Source organism: Vulpes lagopus, chromosome 2, assembly GCF_018345385.1.
Source record: "Vulpes lagopus strain Blue_001 chromosome 2, ASM1834538v1, whole genome shotgun sequence".
Classification (NCBI taxonomy): domain Eukaryota; kingdom Metazoa; phylum Chordata; class Mammalia; order Carnivora; family Canidae; genus Vulpes; species Vulpes lagopus.
Genome location: NC_054825.1, coordinates 92,579,581 through 92,601,875, shown reverse-complemented (window position 1 = coordinate 92,601,875; position 22,295 = coordinate 92,579,581). Strand labels below are relative to the sequence as shown.

Sequence of the window (22,295 nt, the reverse complement as noted above, 5' to 3'; positions counted from 1 at the left end):
CAGAGGGCCAAAGAAAAAGTTTGGTGACCTTCTTCTATAGTATTGCATTATGTGGGTGGACCACAATTCATTTATCCATTCTCTTGTTGATGACCATTTGAGGAGTTTGCTGTTTGGGTCATTATAAATACAGTTTCTGCAAATGTTCTTGAAATTGACATTGGCAAACATATACTCATATTTTATGGATATTTACCAAGGAGCTAAATTGATGGTCTTAGGGTAAGTTGATTGCATTCCTGTGAATATTAATAATGTTGAACATCTTTGTATATATTTATTGGCCATTCAGATTCCCTTTGTGAAGTACTGTTCAAATCTTTTGCCTACTTTTTTTTAGCAAGTTATCTTTTGTCAATGATTTTAGTTCCTTATATATTCTGGATAGGAAATCTTTATCTGGTATGTATGTGTTTGGAGATATTTTCTACCTGCCTAAAGTTTGAATATTTATTCTCTTAATGTTACCTTGGGATGAGCAAACTTATTCTAATGAAGTCTAATATATCAGTGTTACGGATGGGGGTGGAGAACTAGTGTTTTTTTGCACTCTGCCCACAGATTTTTTTTTCCCCACCCTCATTTTTGCCTACCCTGAAGGTCCTAAATACATTTGTCTATGATTTCCTCCAGAAACTACAGTTTAGTTCTCACAGTTGGGTCTTTGATTTATTTCTAGTTGATTTTTGTGTGTGGTTTAAGATGAGGGGTATCAAGATTTTCCATATGGACTTTGATCTGCTCTTTATTTATTGAAAAGCCCTTTTTCCATTGTATTGCAGCGGTCCCTTTGTTGAAAATGAATGATCATACATTTGGGTCTGTTTCTGAGCTCTGTTCTTTTCCACTTGGACTATTTATCAATTCTTCTATCTATATCAAACTTTCTTGATTGTAGTATATAGTAAGTCTTGACGTACAGTGGTGTAAACCTTCTAATTTTTTTTCTTTTTAAGAATTGTTTTGGCTATTTAAATGCTATTAATTTCCATATAAATTTTGGAATCAGCTTGTGAACATCTATTAAAAAAAAAAAAAAGTCTACCACACTTTTGACTGGGGTTGCTTTGCCTCTACAGAACAATTTTAGGAGGATGGAGATCTTAAGAGAATCTTCCAATTTATAAGCATAATATATCTCTCCATCGAATAAGCTCAATTATTCTCACCATTGTTTCAGTTTTTAGTATAGGGGACTTCTGCATCATTAAACTTATTCTGATGCATTTGAGGTTTTGTTTTTATGCTATTGTAAATGGTATCTTTTTTCAGTTTTGTTTCCAGCCATCTTGCTAGTATATAAAAGTATAGTAGATTTTTGTATATTGAGCTTGTATTCTGATTTCACTAAATTCATTTTTCAATTCTAGTAGTTTGTAGATTGTTGATTTCCTAAATGCACAATATCATCTGGAAAAAAAAAAAACTTTAACTTTTCCTTTCTAATCTCTATACCTTTTTCTTTTTCCTGCCTTATTGCACTGACTGGGAACACCAGAACAGTATTTAACAGAAGCAATAAAATAGGCAGCTTTGGAGGATAACCTCAATGTTTCACTATTAAGAATGATGTTTACTGGGCAGCCCGGGTGGCTCAGCAGTTTAGCGCCGCCTTCAGCTCAGGGCATGATCCTGAAGACCCGAGATTGAGTCCCACGTCAGGCTCCCTGCATGAGGCCTGCTTCTCCCTCTGCCTGTGTCTCTGCCTCTCACTCTCTCTCCCTGTCTCTCTCATGAATAAATAAATAAAATTTTTTAAAGAGTGATGTTTACTGTACTTTTTTTTTTTTTATAGATGCCTTTTACTGGATTGAGAATACTTTCTTCTATTCCTGGCTTATTGACATTTGTTTTCACAAATGGATATTGAATTTTTAAAAACTTTTAATTATAAAATGATTTTAGATTTACAAAAGATTTGCAAAGATAGTATATACCCTTCACCCAGCTTCCTCTAATGTTAACATCTTACATAACCAGGATACATTTACCAAAGTTAAGAAACCTTGGCACAATACTATTTACTAAATGACCTGCTTTATTCAGATTTCCTTAGTTTTTCCAACTAGTGTCCTTTTCCTTTTGCAGGATCTAATCCATATTCTATATTGTATTTAGTTGTCATGTCTTTCTAGCCTGTTCCAATCTGTGAAAATGTTTTCATTTTGGACATTGCCTTTTTCGTATTTTGTAGAGCATCCCTCATTTTGGGTTTTCCAATGTATTCTCACAATTAGGCTGAGGTTTTGGACTTTAGGGGAAGAGTACCACAGGAATGTTGTACTCTTTTCATTGCCTCCTTATCTGGAAGCATAGGATAGCCACATCAACATGTTAACCTAAATCACATAGTTTAGACAGCGTCTGCCGAGTTTATCCATTGTAACACATTACTACTTTTCCCTTATATTCAATTTTGTTAGAAGTCCACACTCAAAGGGGCGAGAGGGAAAAGTATCAAGTGATTTGTGGATATATGTTAAAACTACCATGAGTAATCAATAAATACTCTGAGAGAGATATTTTGAGGTTGTACAAATGTCCTATTTCTCAAAGTTTAGCCCACTAATTTTAGCATTCAACTGATTTTGCCTGCAATAATTATTGTGGTATTCTAATGGTGATTTTCTATTTCCTTCATTCTTTCTACATTTATTAACAGGAATTCTGACTCTGGAGCTAGACTGCCTGGGTTCAGTTCCTAGTCCTACCTTTTCCTTGTCATATAGTGTAATCTTGGACACTTCTATATATTTGGATTTTCTCATCTATAAAATCTGTAGATGACAAGTGTCTACCGTGGAAGGTTGTTGAGAGGATTAAATGAGCTCTTACATAGAGCTAGGCCAGGATCCCTGGGTGGTGCAGCGGTTTGACGCCTGCCTTTGGCCCAGGGCGCCATCCTGGAGACCCAGGATCGAGTCCCACATCGGGCTCCCGGTGCATGGAGCCTGCTCCTCCCTCTGCCTGTGTCTCTGCCTCTCTCTCTCTCTCTCTCTGTGTGACTATCATAAATAAATAAAAATTTATTAAAAAAAAAAAAAAAGAGCTAGGCCTTGTGCTTAGCCCCTAGAAAGCACTCATTTTTTTTCTTTATTAATGTAGGTTATTTTCATTTTAATTATTTTACTATTTATATAGATTATTAAATTATATACTCCTGGGTGAACCTTACATATATTTATATGATACAGATTTAACTTTTTAATTTTTTTCATGTAATATTCATGAGTCCTACACTGGTGGAGTTGTTTTTTTTTTTTTTTTTTTCGCTTTTTTGCTATAGCAAAAGACATAATGAATGATAGATTCCTTAAAAACAAAAATTACACAAAGCTTGGCAACTAAAGTGGCAGTATTCTCAACTTTCTAGAATGATTTGTATCCAAGTCTTTTGGTAGAGATACAGATAGCTTTTGCAAATGAGTCTTCTAAAATATTGAACTTGAGCAAATCTAATACTCGACATATATTACTAAAAAAAATCACTCAAAAGGAATGAAAACATGAATTTAGCTTTTCTGCACGTTTTACCATGCACATTGTATTATCCTAGAGGTTTCAATATTTGGAATATTTAAAAGGATTCTTTTGCAAGCAGTATATATTGATTGCTTTCAGTGTGCCTGGCAATATATTTTGCTGCTTTTGGATATTTCTTTGCTCTTGAGGAGCTTATGAGTCAGTCAGTCATTTTAAAAGTTGAAGGCAGGCCCACTTGAATAATCAGAGAAACTCTGTGTCTGTTCGTTTTTTTAAAGTTGATAAAATTAAGCTCTAATTTTTTTTTTTTCCCATTCCTCTCAACATGTTGGTTTAGGCCCTTATCATCCTTTGCTATTTTTCCCTGTATTGATATTTTCCTTCCCTACTTTTGTGTAGAATGACCACTAGGAGAGTCAATTCCTGAAAAAAACCCTTTAGTGATATCCCAGGACTTGAGAAAACAGGTCCTTGAGTTAGCATGATTGGTCCCTTTCTATCTGGTCCCAGGTTGCTTTACTAGCCTTGTATGTAGTCTTACTCCTTAGAATTAGTCCAGTGGCACAGTTTGTCTTAACTAATCAGAACCTGCAGTCACTGCACTGTTTATGAGGTTATGGCTTATTCATACAGTTTCCTCTGCCTTAAGTGGATTTTCCAAAACTTTTCCAGGTTTTGTTCAGTGGATACTCATTCCACAATCCTCCTAGCTGGATAGGAACCCTATAATTTGTAATCGATAGCCCTTGTTAAATTCTTACCTTTCATTGCCAATCTTTATATCTAAATGTCATTTCCAGTTGGTCAGGTTCTTAGAGATAGGGTTCCAGTATCTAGCATGATACTTTGCATACAAAGAGATATTGCTAAATAGCTACCACTCTTAAATACCTACTATAATTGTGCTACAATTTTGCAAAGTAAGTATTATTGTCTCTGCTTTAAATTGTGAAGGAACTTAGTATCAAAGAGATTAAGAAACTTGCCCAACATTGTCTAGTTAGTAAGTGGCAAAACTGGTTTGTCTGATTTAAAAACTCTTGCTATTTCTTTTATGCCATAGTGCCTTCCTACTAAAAATAGTTAAAATTATTAAATAGGTATATTTATGGTAAAACACACTACTAACATTGCTTCATATACATTGCCAGTATGCTACATGGAGTCTTCACTTGAGCAACCAACTTAGCTCCTGTGGACTACTGATATGCTCCTACCTTCTTCAAATTTTCCTTCTAGGTTTTTATTGATATTAATGCAGAAGGTTTGAACGTCTAATTTTGACTTATGGGGTCAGTGAAACAGGAACATAGCACAATTTGCTTGGTCTTTGTTTTGTTTTTAAGTAGATAATTTTGCTTTTACCTAATGATCTTTACTAGGCAACTGATAAGGTAAAAATAGTCTGCTTATCTTTTATGAAGTACTTTTTCTGTTTCTACTGAGTTATAAAATGCATGGGGGGGGAAGCACATAAAATGTGCCAATCATACATTTATGACTTGATGAATATATGTATACCTGTATAGCCACATGTCAGGAAAGACATCCAGAAGGAGAAAATTCTCATGCACCTCCCAGCTAGTACCTCTGTTAGAAGTACTGATTTCCATGTCTACGGATTAGTTTTATCTATTGTTGGACTTTAAGGGTAGCCAAATATTGAGCATTCCTTTGTCTGACTTCTTTCATTCAGTATAGTTTTTTAAAATTCATCCATATTAATGCATGTGTATGTATTTTTTCTTTTTTTTCCTGTAGCAGTCCATTATATTAATATACCACAGTCTATCCATTCTGTTAACAGATGTATGGTTTTTTTTTCTAATTTGGACTATTACAAATAAAGCTGCTATGGGTGTGGGTCTGGTGCAGATCAGGTGGACATGGAATTCCAATAGGCATGGCAGCTGGTGGCTTGTGCCCAGGTGAGGGGCTCAGCTGTTGTGGTCTCCTTGGCAGTGGTATTGGGGAAGCCCAGCGTGGGTGGGGACAAAAAGCTGTGCATACTCAAGGCATCGGCATGGGTGGAGGCCACCTGCCATGGGCCAAGTGTTTATGACCCCAACTGGGCCAGGCAATAACCACAGAACCTGGTCAACCTATAGAAGAGGAACCTGGACTTTAGAGAAGAACTAATATTCAGGCTGGACCACTATGAGGCCAAGACTACGTGACCCATCTTTCTATTTAGGCACTCCCAGAACCATGTGGATGCCTCCCAGGAAAATGACCTACTCTGGATTATGAAAAGGCTGAACTAACCCAGCTCTGACTTGCTGTCTTAGGGTTGAAGTTTAATAAAATTGTCCAATTGTCGATGAGCCATGCAATAGAAACCACTGATACCATCAGCAAACACCTTCCAGGAATCTGCAGTGTCAGCACAGACCTGCTAAGGGAAGGTACCCTCATCAAGCCCAACTTAATCATGTTCCTCCCACTGGAAGCCAGTAGCTGTGTATCACAGAGATGGAGCCTGGGTTGAGGCTGCATATCACAGTGATGGAGCTGGATCGAGGCTGTGTATCACAGAGCTGGAGCCTGGATTGAATTGTGGCTGTGTATCACAGAGATGGGGCCTGGATTGCGGCCATCTTCCGGAACTACATCCACCCAGCAGATGCCAAGCAGCAAGAGGGCAGTTAGGAGATCTTCATCTGCCATGACAATGTCATCTGCTACATCATGTGCTGGGTGCTTCAGTTCCCTCCATAAGGCTGACTCTGTCTCTCTCTCACCAATGGCAGCATCACTCACTTGATGGTCTGGCCTGATGGCTGAGTGGCACTTGGGATCCTTGGGGACATGGGGTTCATACCTCTGGATAAGATCTCCTAGTCCTGAGGGCTGCCTGAAGTGACCACTCTCCTCAACCCCTGGCCTGGCTCCCACAGATGCCACCAAGGACACAGCTCCTTCCCTGTCTTCCCTCCACAGATTATTTACATTACATTTCTCCAGGAGGAGAGAGAAGTACAAATACCTAAAGTATTTAAAATGTCCGTACTTCGTGCCCCAATGGAAAAGGAAATCATTCTGAGCAGGTCAGCCTGTTTCTTGTGATTTTTTTGCATTATAAACCAGGAGGAGGCCTCATTGATGCCATCTGCAGGGACCATGGCTGGTGCATGTGAGAGTCTGGTTGTGAGCCCCTCAAGGCTCCTCTGCAAAGCCCATCAGTCATGAAGGGCTCTGAAGTGGAGGGGCCACCAGCTCTTCTATTCAGATATATGTTTTTTAATATTTTATTTATTTATTCATGAGAGACAGAGAGAGAGAGAGAGAGAGGCAGAGACACAGGCAGAGGGAGAAGCAGGCTCCATGCAGGGAGCCTGACTTGGGGCTCGATCCCGGGTCTCCAGGATCATACCCTGGGCTAAAGGCAGCGCTAAACCGCTGGGCCACCCGGGCTGCCCTCTTCTATTCAGATCTTCTTGTACATTCTCATTTCTTAAAACCCGTTTTATCACTTAAATATTTATCAACTAAAGAGTCTCCTCAACTGGGTTCTTGCTTTGATAACCAGTGTCTGAGTCCAGAGTCCTGCACCTCTGAGACTGTTGGATCTGAGCTCACCCACTGCTTTAGGCCTTTCCTGCCACCCAGCAGCACCTTGGCATGTGAGGGAGGTGACTGGGCTGTGATAGTGCTTTGGGCATCCTGTTTCAATAAAATACTCAACAGCTTAATTTTTGTCTCTGTATGTTAATCCTTTATGCTTACAGGTTGAACTATTTAGACATGACATTTCCATCCTAAATATTCTGTTAAGAGAAACTTGGTCATGAACATTTTCTGCAATCAGTGCAATTAATTGGGCAATTTAATCCATTTGTCTTGGAAATAACTACAAAATAAAATTTTACTTTACTGAAATAAGAGAGCTGCTATGAATAGTCATACACAGATCTTTTAGTGACATTTGCAGTATTTTACTTAGGAGTATATATATCTAAGACTAGAATTTTAAAGCTATGGCATAGCCATTTATTAGTTTTAGTAAATCCTGCCAGGTAACCAACAGCAAAGGAGTTAAGTGTACACTCTCACCAGCAGTGGGAGTTGTAGTTCACATTTTCACCAGCACTTGATATTATTTTTTCTTTTCATTTTAAGTCCTTTGGTGGATGTGAGATGGTAGCTAATGGTTTTCTTTTTCATTCCTTCATTATTAATGTTGAGCACCCTTTCATATGTTTTATGCAGTACTTGTTCAAGTCTTGATATTTTTATTGGATTGTCATCTTATTGATCTGTAGGAATTCTTTTTATTTTAGATTAGAATCCTTTGTTGGATCTATGTATTGCAAATAGCTTCTCAGTCTGTGACTTTTTTTTTTTTTTACATTAATGATGTCTTTTGATAAACAGAATTTCCTGAATCCAGTTCATCAGTTTTTTGAATACCATGTTTTGTGTCCTGTTTAAGAAATCTTTGCTTATTTCACAGTCATGAAGATCTTCATTTTTGTTTCATAGTTAGGTCTGTGTTCCATTCTGTGATCTATCTGCATACTTTTTTGAATAATGCAAAATCAGAATCTAGGTTACTTTTTCATTTCACTGTGGAAATCCAGTTGCTCTAGAATTATTTTTTGAAAAGAATTTCCTTTTACTCTTCAAGTTACAGTGGTGAAAATCTGGTTTCCATCCATCCATGTGTATCTTTTTCTAAACTTCCTTTCCTGGCTTATAGACAACCACCTTCTTGCTGTGTCCTCCTGTGCCCTCTCTGTGCATGTGTGGAGAAAGAATAGTATCTGATATCTCTTCTGCTTCTTGAAAGACACAGGTCCTGCCCTTATTTGATCTTAGTTACCTCTTTTTTAAAGGCACTGTCACCAAATATAATCATCTTGGAGATTAGGGCTTCAACATAAGAATTTTAGAAGGACACAGTTCTGTCTATAACATTCTGCTCTCTAACCTTCTAAATTCATGTCCTTTTTGCATGCAAAATACATTTATTCCATTCCAACAGCTCCAAGAGTCTTAACCCATTCCAGCATCAACTCATAAGTCTATAGTCCAAAGTCTTATCTAAATATGTTGGGTGCCTGCTTGGTTCAGTCAGTAGATCATGTGACTCTTGATCTAGAGTCATGAGTTTGAGCCCCACAGTGGCTGTGGAGCCTATTTAAGAAATTTTTTTTAGAATATTGTCTAAATCAGATATGGATGAAACTTGAGGTAAAATTCATCCTGAAGCAGAATTCCTTTCTCATCAGTGAACCTGTAAAATCAAACAGGTTAGGTGGTTCCAAAATAAAATGGTGGGACGGAATAGGATAGATATTCCCATTCCAAAAGGGAGAAACCAGAAAGAAGAAAGGGGTTGGTAGGTCCCAAACAAGGCCAACATCTAGGAAGGCAAACTGTATTTGATTTTAAAACTCAAGAATAATCCTCTCTGGCTTCACAGTCTGCCCAGAGGGGTTGGCCTCTAGCCCTAGGCGATGGCCCCAACCCTAAGGCACTGGGTGGGGGCTGCCTGACCCATTGAAACCAAGGATGGGAGCCCCACCCTCTTAAACGAAGGGGAAACAGCCTTGCCCTCTGGGGCTGAATTCAGAGTGGAAGGATGTCTGAATTGCCCTAGGATCATTCTTTCCTTTTCATGAGGAATAAAGCATCTTTGCAACCAAATAGTTCTAGTCTAGACCTATTCAGTTTCAGAAGTCCAAAAGCCTTCCTTTATTTCATCCTGACTGTGTTCTGTTTGGTCCCAACTGTCAGAATCTCTGCTGATACAATCCCATCTCTATTCCTGGCTTCTGCTTTAGTTGATTAATAACTCCAAGGGTTATCTTCTCTTGGAGTCACTGGCCGGCACCCTTGGTGTTTTCTTCAGGGCATGCTTTGTCACTTTTTGCAATATGGACAGACTGAGAATTTTTCCACATCTTCAAGTTCTCTCTCTCTCTCTCTCTCTTTGTCTAATTTTTTTTTAACTTATCTCTCTCTTCTCAAATTCTATTCAAGTAATAAGGAGAAGCCAGGCCACATCCTCAGTAGTTTGATTAGAAATCTCTTCAGCTAAATATTCACCACTTGCAAGCTCTTCCAATAAACACTACAACACATTTCAGCCAAATTCTTTGCTACTTTGTAAGAATGACCATCTTTACACTATTTCCAATAGCATATTCTTCACTTACATCTGAGTTCTTGCCACAGTCACCTTTAACTTCCTATTTCTTCAAGGCAGTCTTGGATTTTTCTAGAATGTGCCTTAAAACTCTTCCAGCCTCTATTCCATTCCAAAGCCACTTCCACATGGTTACTGCCACATTCCAGTTCATGGTACCAGATCTGTATTATTCTGTTCAGACTGCCATAACAAATTAGGTGGCTTGAACAACAGATTTGTTTTCTCACAGTTCTGGAAACTAGATGTCCAAGCACCAACAAATTCAGTTTCTGAGGAGGCCTCTCTTCCTGGCTTGGAGATGGCTGCCCTCTTGCTGTGTCCTCACATGGCCTTCCCCCTTTGTGTGTGTGTGCGCGCGCACGCCTCTTACATATACCTAGTATATAATGATAAAAATGAGGCAATTAAATACTAAAAGTATCTTGTCTAGGAAAGGGGAACATAGGAGATACACTGGAGTCATTGGTCCATAGCAGTTCTGAAATCCTCAGGACAGATATTGGGATACCCTGGTGGAACAAAATGTTTTCTGATTGGGGCCTGATTCTGTCTTCTTGTTTATTGTTTTCAGAGGCTCTGGTACTTCCCTCTAGAGAGTTCTTCTTTTATCTTCCTTAGTTCCATATGAAATGGAGAGTAGAGAATTTGCTCCACTTGGAACTGAGCAGCTCTTTCTTCTCACTGCTTCCATATAGGACGAGCCAAAGGTCATTTTCAGACACCAGCTGATAGACTGGTTCTCTTTGGCAACACAATTCTCTCCAAAATCTGGAAGATTTCATGTCTCTGCTTCTGATTAATTCTCTGTGCTGGTGAGCATATTTCTGGGGTGGGTTTTTTTCCCCCCTTTGTTTTGAAACCTGGTTCTCAAATCTGCATTGATTTGCTTTCTTACCTATATAGTTCTTTCTAGACCAAAAGAAAGTTTTTTGGCAACTGACTGGCTTCTATTGGAAAATTTTTCCTTAATCTGATTTTTTCCCCCTCATCTTGCCCAAATAAAGTGATTTAATGGCTATGTTATCTATTCTTGCCCTGAAGCAGTTTAATTTTTTTTTAAAAAGAGTTTTCTGGGGACAATGACCTTTATTCATTGTGTCTGCTGTTAGCATGGGAGTTGAGAAGCTGTTCAAGTAATATTGCAAGATTGGAAATGTCTGGAATCTCTCTGTTCCTTTTCACTTCTTACTGTAAACTGGATAGTTCCTCTCTCAGCTCATCCCTTTCTTAAATTCCTTCTTAAATGCAGCCAAAAATAACCAATGCACACTTCAAATTTTTTCTTCTTTTGTTAAAGATTTTATTAATGAGAGATACAGAGAGAGAGAGAGAGGCAGAGACACACAGGCAGAGAGAGAGGCAGAGAGAGAAGCAGGCTCCAGGCAGGGAGCCTGATGTGGGACTCGATCCCAGGTCTCCAGGATCACACCCTGGGCCAAAGGCAGGCGCCAAACCGCTGAGCCATCCAGGTTTCCAATGTTTTGTTTTCTTACCTCTTCTAGAGCTTCTGTGATCTGCCTCCTGAGGTACCAGAAACAAATGCTTTATCAAATATTTTGTCACTGTATAAAACACCTATCTTTCCAACCTTACGATCTGTTTCCTTACTGCTTCTTGAACCCTAAATATAGTTCTAGTTTTTCTAGAGAAAACTAGAGAAACATCCTGCTTTTGGTACCAATTTCTTTGTAGCTGTAATAGGCTAAAGTTATGGCATGCTGACAAGTCATCCCCAAACCTCTGGCTTTAGTGAAGAACATTTTATTTTTCTCATGCTAAACATTCATTGTGGATTTCTGGGAGACTGCCCCAGATACTCAATCTCAGGCCTGTGGATATACCTCCATCTTATATGCTTTCTGTAATAATTGATTTTTTTTTTTTTAGATTTATTTAGTTATTCATGAGAGACACAGAGGCAGAGACATAGGTAGAGGAAGAAGTAGGCTCCTCACAGGGAGCCTGATGCGGAACTTGATCCTAGGCCCCAGGATCACGCGCTGAGCCGAAGGCAGATGCTCAACTGCTGAGCCACCCAGGCGTCCCAATACTTTATCTTGATTGTCATGGGTGGGAAAGAGAATGTTAAATGGTCTTGTAACTGTTTATTAGCAGCCTAGAACTAGTCACATGGCTATGCCTAACTTATAATGAGGTAGAGAAGTTAAAGCAGGAATATAAACAGAAGGGACTGAGTTGTATCCTATATGTGAATAGCTAAAAGTTATAAGTTAGGGTGATAGAGTATGTTTTACAGTTAACTTATCATTCTTGGGCAAAATTATCTTTTTTTACAATTTTTTTAAAAATTTTTTTCATGAGAGAGACACAGAGAGAGGTGGAGACATAGGCAGAGGTAGAAGCAGGCTTCATGCAGGGAGCCTGATGCAGGACTTGATCCCGGGACTCCGGAATCATGTTGGGCAGATTTATCTTATGTGACCTGGAAAGCTATGTTCGAATGTGGAATTTCTGGAGTCTTGAGATTTCTCTACCTCTAGAGCATGGCAGTGTAGGACTGCTGGCCCATCTTCCCTTCTCTTCATGTTCCAGGCCTCATTGTGTACCACAGAGGGCACACATTTAAGCTATGTCTATACCCTTGCAAATAGCCACCCCTTGGCTACCTCTTGGACCTAGGGCTGCATACACAGTGGCACAATCTGTCTTCATAAACATAGGTCTAGGAAAGAGGGCTGCACAGTTCCTAGTAGCAGGCTTGAAGTTCTTTGGACAAGGAATCCTATGGTTACAGGAACTTAGAGCTTGGCCTAGGAGGGGAGTCTGGGCAGTCCCCTTAAATCCTTGTCCTTCTTACTCTATAGGGAAGGATTTGCTATGAGCCCCTCGTGCCCAGGTTTAAGGGCAATACTGAGCAAGTATAATGTCTGTGTGCTTAGAAAAAAAGAATAGGATCTGGGTGGACATACAAATCTCTGTCATACTTCATGCTTACTAATTTAGCTTCCTACATAGTGCTAGGGAGGGGAAATACTCTGGTAATCAAAGTTGAGTATCATGTCTTAACAACTGTAATTCTCATTACAAAGTCCCGTTATGATAAATAAATCAGTTTCCTTTATGTTTGCTCATAGCAAATTTGTATCATCCCTACATCTTCTGACGTTATGGAAGTATTGGGATTGTGTCACACTTCTGAGTGATGCTCTTACCTTGTTACCATGTAATTAGGAACAACTGAGAAGCTGTGAGATCTAGCCATCATGAAGGCAGGCAGTCTAGGGTGTAGAATCCAGATGATCAGATCAAATGCTGGCTCTGATACTTCTCAAATGTCTGATACTGACATTTCAAAAGTTTTCTGTTTCAAAGTTTTCTTATTTGTGCAATGGGAGTAAAACAACCTATTTTCAGTTAAATGACCTATAGAAAATATTTATAGATCAAGCAAAATTCTTTCTCAGTGAAAAAATGGTGAAAAACAATGACATATTTGGGGAGTAAGTCTGAGATTTAATGCAAGGAAGATGACCTAAGGGAAGAAGGAAGTATAGTCCCTGGGAGATGAAGTCCTTAGTCAGATATCCTGAAAAGAGAGCTGTGAGGCATCCCTGGGCTCTGGTTTATCTCTAAGGGAAGGTATGTCTTTACTATCTCAACCTAGTAATCTCTCTTGAGCTTCAGTGCCCTGATTTTTAAAATGAGGATAATAAGAATTGCTTTGATGATCTTGATAACAATCTTTGATAGAGTGGTGGAGATAAGAGCCAGGGGAATGGGTTGGAAAGTAAATAAGTGAGGAAATGGGAATTATCTACATTTTCAGTCTTTTTCAGAAATTTGAGAAAGATAGTCTGGGAATATAGTGGGAGCAGGAGGGCAGAGCAAGGTTAATGAAGCTTTTGTTTGTTAAAGGTTGGGAAATAACAGATCATGGTTATATGTTGCAGAGAAATCTCTAGTAAAAAGGGAGACCGTGATAATGTAGAGAGACTTTGAATACAGAGGTAGAGTTTACTTTTGTGCGAGGAAGGGAAGTTTGTAGGGTTAGCATTGAAAAGATGAAATACTGTATCCAATAGCTGTTACGTCTTTTTTTTTTTCCTCCTCAGTAGAGTATAATGTGGGGTTGTTTGCAGAGACATATGTATAGGTACAAGTGTTGGGAGTGAGGACACCAACTGGAAGACAGAAGAGAAAGCAAGAAATAACAGGAGTGGGGAAATGTTCCAGAGTTATGGGCAGGCTTTAGAACTCAACTGTGTTGGAGTTGACGGAGTTAGAGAGTGAAGTTACTCTTCTTGACTGTGAGACCACCATCTCTGAACCCTCCATCTCCATTTCTACTGCAGTAGCTTTTCCACTGTACTGTTTTTGTACATTTTTAATATCCCCTGAGGCATTCTCCAGTTACACAGATGCCTACCTGGGCCGTCCAAATTACTGCAAGATACCATTATTTGTCTAGCTCTCTGATTACAGAATTGCATAGGTTTTTAGTAGCATATCCTTATTTTTTCCCTTAGGTGTGAGATTTTTGTAGAGAGGTTTTTCAGAGACGACTGTATTATCTTCATCTCCATGGAAAGTCATTGCAATTGTCCCCTCAAATACATATGTTGAAATCTTATACACACACACACATACACACACACACCCCGCCCAGTGTGATGATATTTGAAGGTGTGGCCTTTGGGCGGTAGATATTTGATGATATTTGAAGGTGTGGCCTTTGGTGCGGCCTTTGGTAGTTAGATAATGAGGGTGGAAACTTTGTGAATGAAATCAGTGCCTTTGTAGGAAGTGTCCAAAGAGCTAGCTAGCTCTTTTTCCACCATGTGAGGATACAATGAGAAGTTGGCAGTCTAAAACCCCGTGGAGGATTTTCCCCAGAACCCATCCATGCTGGCACCATGATCTTGGACTTCCAGCCTCCAGAACAGGGAGAAATAAATGTTTGTTGTTTAAGCCATCAAGTCTATGGTACTTTGTTACCTGAACTAAGAATGGTAAGGTTAGTTTTTTACATCCTAGAATTTTAAAAACTTGAATGTAGGTTAGTAAGTTAATATCATCTTCCTGGCAGGTAAATGAAGTTTAAAGGAAAGTGCTCACAATATTCTTTGATTCTGAGTCCTACCTTCTTCCAGTGAAGGTCTTGATTCCTTACCATGTTAGAGTCCAGGTACGTGGAAACAACAAACTCTGGTGAAGTAGAGCCATCCTGCTACTGTTTTTGTGCTCGTGACTATGCTCATGAAAGGCATTTCTTGCATGTTCATGTATAGTTATTTACAAACCTAGTTGCACAGGTAGTTTCTATCCATTAAGAATTTAACAATTTAAGAAAACAGTGAACATGAACATAAGTGTTTTAGCTGTGGTAACATGCAAACAGAAACATGAAAAAAAATTTAGTTTTGTGGAATGTTTTAGAATGAAGACCCGTAGAAGGACGGTACAAGTATTGTGGTTATACTCTATCTGCCCAGGTATCTGTGTTTAGCAACCGTAAGTAAAAGGGAAATTAGCCCTTAGGAGTAATTACTATTACTTACCAAGACTTGGAAATTTTTCACTGTTCATCATAGAAATTAATGATAACACAAAATAACTTGATTTCATCATCCTAGGTTTCTTTGAGGGACCATATAGCCTAGTTGCTAAAAGCCTGGACCCAGGTGTCAGGAGCAATCATTTGCTAATTGTGTGATCTTGGACAACTTACTAAAACATTTGGTGCCTGAGTTTCCTCATGGGCCAAAAAGGGATAATATGGTGCATCCCCTATAGGGTTATGAGGAGTAAATGAGATGTTATATATAAAATACCTAGGTTGTGCCATAGTAAGCTCTTAGAGGTTTCTGGTTAGAAAGATATTATATATATTCTCTCAAAAATGGATAGACATTGTAGGTTGAAAATCAGTAAAGACATGGTTGAACATAATGTATTATCATCAACCAAATAGATGTAATTGATATCTTCAGACTACTTTATTCAACAATAGAATATATATTCTTCCAAGCTCACATGGAACATTCACCAAGATAGACCACATTCTGGGCTGTAACACTCAACAAATTTAAAAGAATAGAGATCATAAATTGTTTGCTCTCAGGCCACAGTAGAATTTAACTTGGAGATCAATAATATAAAGATAAGTAGGAAATTTCAAAATACAGAGGTTAAACACAGTTTATAAATAATAGGTCAAAAAAGTATGTCAAGATAAATTTTAAAATATTTTGAACAAAATGAAAACATGACTTATCAAAATATCAGATGCAGAGAAAGTGTCACTTAGAGAAAAATGTATGTAGCATTATAATGCATATAGTAGAAAAGAAGAAAGCCCTGTAATCAGTAATCTAAATTTCCACCTTAGGAAACTAGGAAAAAACCTAAATCTGGAAGTAAGCAGAAGAAAAAAAGTAATAAGAATTAGAGCAGAAATCAGGGTGCCTAGCTGGCTCAGTTGGTGGAGTGTGCAACTCTTGATTTCAGGATTGCTGGGCATAGAGAGTAAACTCTTAAAAAAAAAAAAAGAAAAAGAAAGGAAAGAAAGAAAGAAAGAAAGAAAGAAAGAAAGAAAGAAAGAAAGAAAGAAAAATTAAAAATGAAATATCAGAGAAAAGCAATGATATAAAAATCTGGTTTGTTAGATCAATAAAATTGATAAACTTCTAGTGAGGCTGAAGTATTAATATCACAAAGGAGATGATATCACTTCACATCCACTGGACATTTAAAGAGTAACAACAATGCTATGAACAGCTTATTGCCCACACCTATATCTGTTAAAGAAATAAAATAATTGCCTTGCAAAACAGAAAGCACCCTGCCCAGGTAGGTTTGCTGGTGAATTCTACCAAATATTTAAGATCAATAAAATTGATAAACTTCTAGTGAGGCTGAAGTATTAATAACACAGAGGAGATGATATCACTTCACATCCACTGGACATTTAAAGAGTAACAACAATGCTATGAACAGCTCATTGCCCACACCTATATCTGTTAAAGAAATAAAATAATTGCCTTGCAAAACAGAAAGCACCCTGCCCAGGTAGGTTTACTGGTGAATTCTACCAAATATTTAAGGAGGAAATTATGCCAGTTCTCTGTAATCACTTTCAGAGGATAGAAGCAGAGGGAATACTTTGTAACTTATTCTGTGAGGCCAGCATTGCCCTAATGTCTAAACCAGAGAAGGACATTAAAGCTACAAATCAGTATCTTTCAATGAGCATAGATTAAAAAATCCTCACAAAATATTAGCAAATCAAATCTAACAATTTATAGAAAGAATTATACACCATGACCAAAAGGGGATTATCACAAGTATGCAAAATTAGTTCAACATTCAAAAAAATCAGTTAATGTAATCTTCACTTCAGGCTAAAATAAAATCAGATAATTGTATCAGTAGATGTAGAAAAAGCATTTGGAGTATCTCAAACCCATTCGCGATTTTAAAAAACCTTTCAGTAAGCTAGAAATAGAGGGGAACTTCCTCAGCTTGATAAAGGATATCTACAAAAGCCTACAGCTAACATTATATTTTATGGCAAGAAAGTAAAAGTGTTCTCATTAAGATCAGAAACAAGGCAAGATGATCTCTTGTTCCTTTCCAACAACCTACTGGAATTCCTAGGTAATGCACTAAGACAAGGAAATAAAATATATACAGATTGTTGAGGAAATAAAGTTATCTTTGTTCACAGTCGATACAATCATCTGTGTAGAAAATCCAAAAGAATTGACAAACAAAAAACCTGGAACCAATAAGTAATTAATAACAAGGTGGCAGGATATAAGGCTAATATATGACAGTCAATTGCTTTCTTATATACCAGTTGTTGAATAAATTGAATTTGAATCTAAAAATACTTTTTCCTCAATTTTGCTGTGAACTTAAAACTGCCCTAAAAGAATGAAGTCTTTTTTAAAAATTTTTACAAGATTTTATTTATTTATTCATGAGAGACACACACAGAGAGAGGCAGAGACACAGGCAGAGAGAGAAGCAGGCTCCATGCAAGGAGCCCGACGCAGGACTTGATCCCCAGTCTCCAGGATCACGCCCTGGGCTGAAGGCGGGCACTAAACCGCTAAGCCACCCGGGCTGCCCAAATGAAGTCTTTTAAAATATATGTTGAAAATATGGAATCTGAGTTCAGACAATACTCTTAAGCTTACTTTTCACCTTTTGACTTTTGAAGTGAATAGTTTGTTATGGTGACAATGAGAAAAAACAGTTTCTCTCCAGAGACTGTTCCTTTAACTAAAATGTATTCTTCAATGCAGAAGAATGGAATTCTTTGTTCACGATTTGACATATACTCAGTAGTAGTCTTTTATGCCCAATGAGTAAAATAATTATTGCTCACAAATGGATGTTGTTGCTTTAAGGTTAAAAATAGATGTATAAGAGGTTAGGGACAGGAGGGGGTTGTGGAGGGAGGTAGGTGTGCTTATAAAAAGGCAACTTTGAGGAATCCTTACAGTGATAGAACTGTTTCATATCATGGTATGGTGGTAGATATGTGACCCGTAAGGTAGTAAAGTTCTGTAGAACTAAATGCATACACCAAGAAGTATAGTGAAACTGGGAAATCTCAAAAGACTAGTGGATTGTATTAATATAACTATGTTTATTGTGATATTCCACTTAAGTTTTGTGAAATGTTATCATTTGGGGAAACTGAGTAAAGGGTACTCAAGATCTTTCTTAAAATCATATATGAATCCATAGTTATAGTAAAATTTAAAAAGCATGTTTATATACTATTATATAAACTACTATATAAACTACTATTATATAAACTATTATATAAACTAAATAATTTTATTTTTTGTTTGTTTTTAGGTTGCTTCTGCCTCATTGACAAGTCATCATTGGCTTTGTAAGTTGACATTTTCATTTTTTTATTCTTTACCCCTAACATTTTAGATTTTCTGATCACATAAGAGTACTTTTCTAGAAAACCTGGAGCAAAAATTGGAGCAAAACTCCATTATTTGGTTCTTACATTATTTTAAGGTCTGTTTCACTTTTTCTGATACTATTAGGTGATAGTTATTTTGAGTAAGTTGAATTTCACATCTTAGCCTAGTGCCATCTGTTTCTTTGGAGTGACTTCCTATCAAGGTTATGATTAGGAGTGAAGTGTCATCTGTGGAGCTGAGATTGTATATACATCCATCCTGTTGGATATCACAGTCTTTACACAGAACATCTTCGTGGCTGATGATAACAGGGACACAACACCCTGGGAGAAAGCCACAAGTGTAAGTGGTTTGACCAGTGAGATAAAATGAATTCTGCTTTATTTACATTTGAAAATCTGGCAATTAGATGGAATGAGGGCAGGATTCCAGACTGGGAGAATTTAACTTTATTTTCATTTTATCATTTAAAGTAGATATCTTGCTATTTTGTAACTTTTTCTCTGTCATATTTGGGGGAAAAATTAGAACTAATTTAATAATGAGTAGGGTTTTTTTTTTAATTCCATGAAATGCAAACATTTGAAATGAAAGGAAAATTTACACAAGCATTTTTAACCTGAGAAAATAAATTATTATTTGTATCACTGAAAACATATTACATTATTAAGTGGATTTCACTTGGCCAGGTTCTGAGAAAAGAGACTGTGTTGCCTGTTATGGAAAAATAAGGTCATGAACTATAATGTGCAATCACTATTTTTGATTTATATATATTGTCATTTTGATGAACTGAAATATGCTAAACTAATCTTAAGGACATCTTTGAGAAATGTCTGAAAATGGCTTTGTTTTTCATCATGTTAGCAATGGAGGATAATATTGTTACAAAGTAACATCTGGGGGAGTTGCATTCTCTGACAGTGTATCAGTCTGAATCTTGTTCTTTTTTTTTAATTTTATTTATTTTTATTTTTTTTAAGATTTATTTTTATTTATTCATGATAGACATAGAGAGAGAGAGAGAGAGGCAGAGACACAGGCAGAGGGAGAAGCAGGCTCCGTGCCGGGAGCCCAATGCGGGACTCGATCCCGGGACTCCAGGATCACGCCCTGGGCCAAAGGCAGGCACGAAACTGCTGAGCCACCCAGGGATCCCCTTGAATCTTGTTCTAACAGGTTTTGTTTCACCATTTTGAGGCCACTAGGAAGACACCTCTAATACAGTCTTCCCCAAAGTATATGTCTTGGAATACTTACTCCTTTGGCTGTTAACTGATACTATATGGGAAAGGGACCTAAGGTCATGCTGCCTTTTTATAAGTTAAAATTAGACTTACTTCCAACAACTGATTGTCTAAGAGAGCCTATGGTTTATGGTGGTTCTCAAACATATTTTCCAATTTAACCCCAGTGTCCTCAAATATGCCATAATGCTTTTGCTCCATGAAATGTTTTTGGGGAAATAGTGCCTTAAAATTTGGGAAGTTGATAAAAATGACAGGATATTTTGTACATTTTTTACAATGATGGCAAAAGAAAATAAGCACAAATGCTAGAATGGAAGAAGTATAACATAAAAAGACTGTTGAAGTATATTAAAAATAGTTGATGTCCAGTTAAGGATTAATAATTATTATAGCTATAAAGTGATTTTTTAAATGTATTTTTATATGTATTTTTCCTTGTTCTAGTCACTTACTAATTCCCACATCACTCTCTTTTCTTGAAGATTTAGCTTCTGACTCACTGTCCTTCTCTCCAAGACTAATGTGTTCTAAGTTTTGGTAATTTTATGACCCCTTTGGGGTCCTTCCGTTATCCTGATTTCTCACTTCCTTTCTTTCAATCATCTTGCTTCCCAAACTACTTCAGGCATGTCCTCTCATGGTCATATTGTGGATTTAGTCATTAGCAGTTACTGTTTCCCTCCATGATCTTGATCTTACGCATCCCATTCTCCACCAATCCCCACTCCTACCAACAGATTTTTAACTCCACTTACTCAAGTAAATAGCCTCTACCCTATCATTAAAAATCACCCATTTATCCTCCTCTCTGATTCCTCCTGCTTGCCTTGTTGTACTTGGATATCTAAATCACACAGACACAGTCTGTCTCTCACCCATGCCTGTAGCTGCACGGCTGAACACCACTGGAGAAAGGTACCCAGCCATGTTCACTAGTCTTACTTTAACGATTTCAACTACTAATCTTAGTGGGCCCCTAATGTTTTCTAGCAATTTGGACAATTCCAAAAGGAAAGTGTTTAAAACCTATTTCTCTGTAAACTTCCAGTTCCTCTTCTCCTATTCTCCCTTTCACCTGATGACGCGGTTTTATTTTTCACTGATAAAATAGAATTACTTATGGAAGAAAGAGAACTTCCATAAGCACCCATCATCCCATCTACCCAACCATCTGCACCTGTACCTTACGTTCTGTCTTTCCTTTTTCCTTCCTGGGTGAACTGCCCAAATATTGCTGTGACCCAGGAGGCAATTCCCGCAGTTTCTCCGCCTACACTCACTCTCTAGCTAAGCTGACTCCATCTCATGGCTTTAACTACATGTATATGCTGGTAACTACCAAGTTTATATCTCCAGTGTGAACCTCTCTCCTGAACTCCAAATTTGAATATCCAACTGCTGAACATCTGATAGGCATATCAGATCTAACATGTCCACAATTAGGTTCCTCTCCATACTCAGCCAGACTGTCTTCTTCTTTAGTCTTCCTAATCTCTGTAAATGGTAACTCTCTTCCTTCATGGTCTCAGGCCATATTCTTTGGCATTATTATCATTTCTTCTTTTTCTCACCTTCTATTTTTCTAGCTGTCAGGAAATAACTACCTTAGTATATCCAGAAGAGGACTGCTTCTTACTACCTCTTTCACTATCATACTGACCCAAACCTTATTATCTTTTTATTAAAATAGTCTTCTTACTGGTCTCCTTGTTTTTATATTTTCTCCCCTATAATCTATTTTCTGAACAGCAGCCAGATGAATTATTTAAAACTCTCACTCTGATCAGGTTACTCTTCTGCTCTAATGACTCCAGCCAGTGCCTCTCTTTGTAGAGGTTAATCAACTTAATATGGGCCCCCAGTACTTCTGACCTAACCTTTTCCTGCTCGCCCTCACTCACTGCTTTAGCCATACCAACATGCTTGTTCCAGGTCGGGGTTTTGCAGTTATTGTTGCCACAGAATGCCATAAGGCTTGCTTCTTACCTCCTTCAGACCTTTGCTAAATTGTCAACACACCTAAGCCTTCCCTGACCAGCCTACTTTGAATTGCCACTACTTCTCCCTGCCTTACCCTCTTTAGTGCTCCCTATCTCTTCAGTACTTTAAATCACCATCTGATATATATTTTGTTTGTCTTCCCTTTATTCAAAGATGAAGTCCACAAGGAAGGGAACTTTGTGTATTTAATTCAGAAAGAAGAAAGTGGAATAGGGGAAAGGGATTGTATAGTAGTTATTGACTTTGCCTAACACGCCCTTCTCTTGTTGCCTCCTGATCACAAAAATGGGTAAGTGACTCACATTTGGGCAGTCTTTGTATCTTGTCCTTCTGAAATCCTTGACCTGGGGCAGCCATGTGATCCAAGCCAGGCCAACAGGAGTTTTCCATGGGATTTAGGTTTTTCTGACTGGAGGTGGCAATAAAGAAATAATTCCTATCTTGTCATGGGTCCTTTTAAGTATTAACAGACCATTAGACAAAATATAAATACAG

The 22,295-nt window shown here is 37.9% G+C and overlaps 1 protein-coding gene across 15 annotated transcripts in view; it reads left to right on the top strand.

Moving 5' to 3' along the window:
* The window catches only part of PLAGL1 (PLAG1 like zinc finger 1), a 109,662-nt gene that overhangs the window by 42,587 nt on the left and 44,780 nt on the right, over positions 1-22,295 (top strand). For all 15 annotated transcript variants that reach the window (XM_041743844.1, XM_041743838.1, XM_041743842.1 and 12 more), the window contains one exon: positions 18,470-18,506. The gene's annotated coding sequence lies outside the window, so the exon portion shown is untranslated. The remainder of the gene's footprint in view (positions 1-18,469; positions 18,507-22,295) is intronic.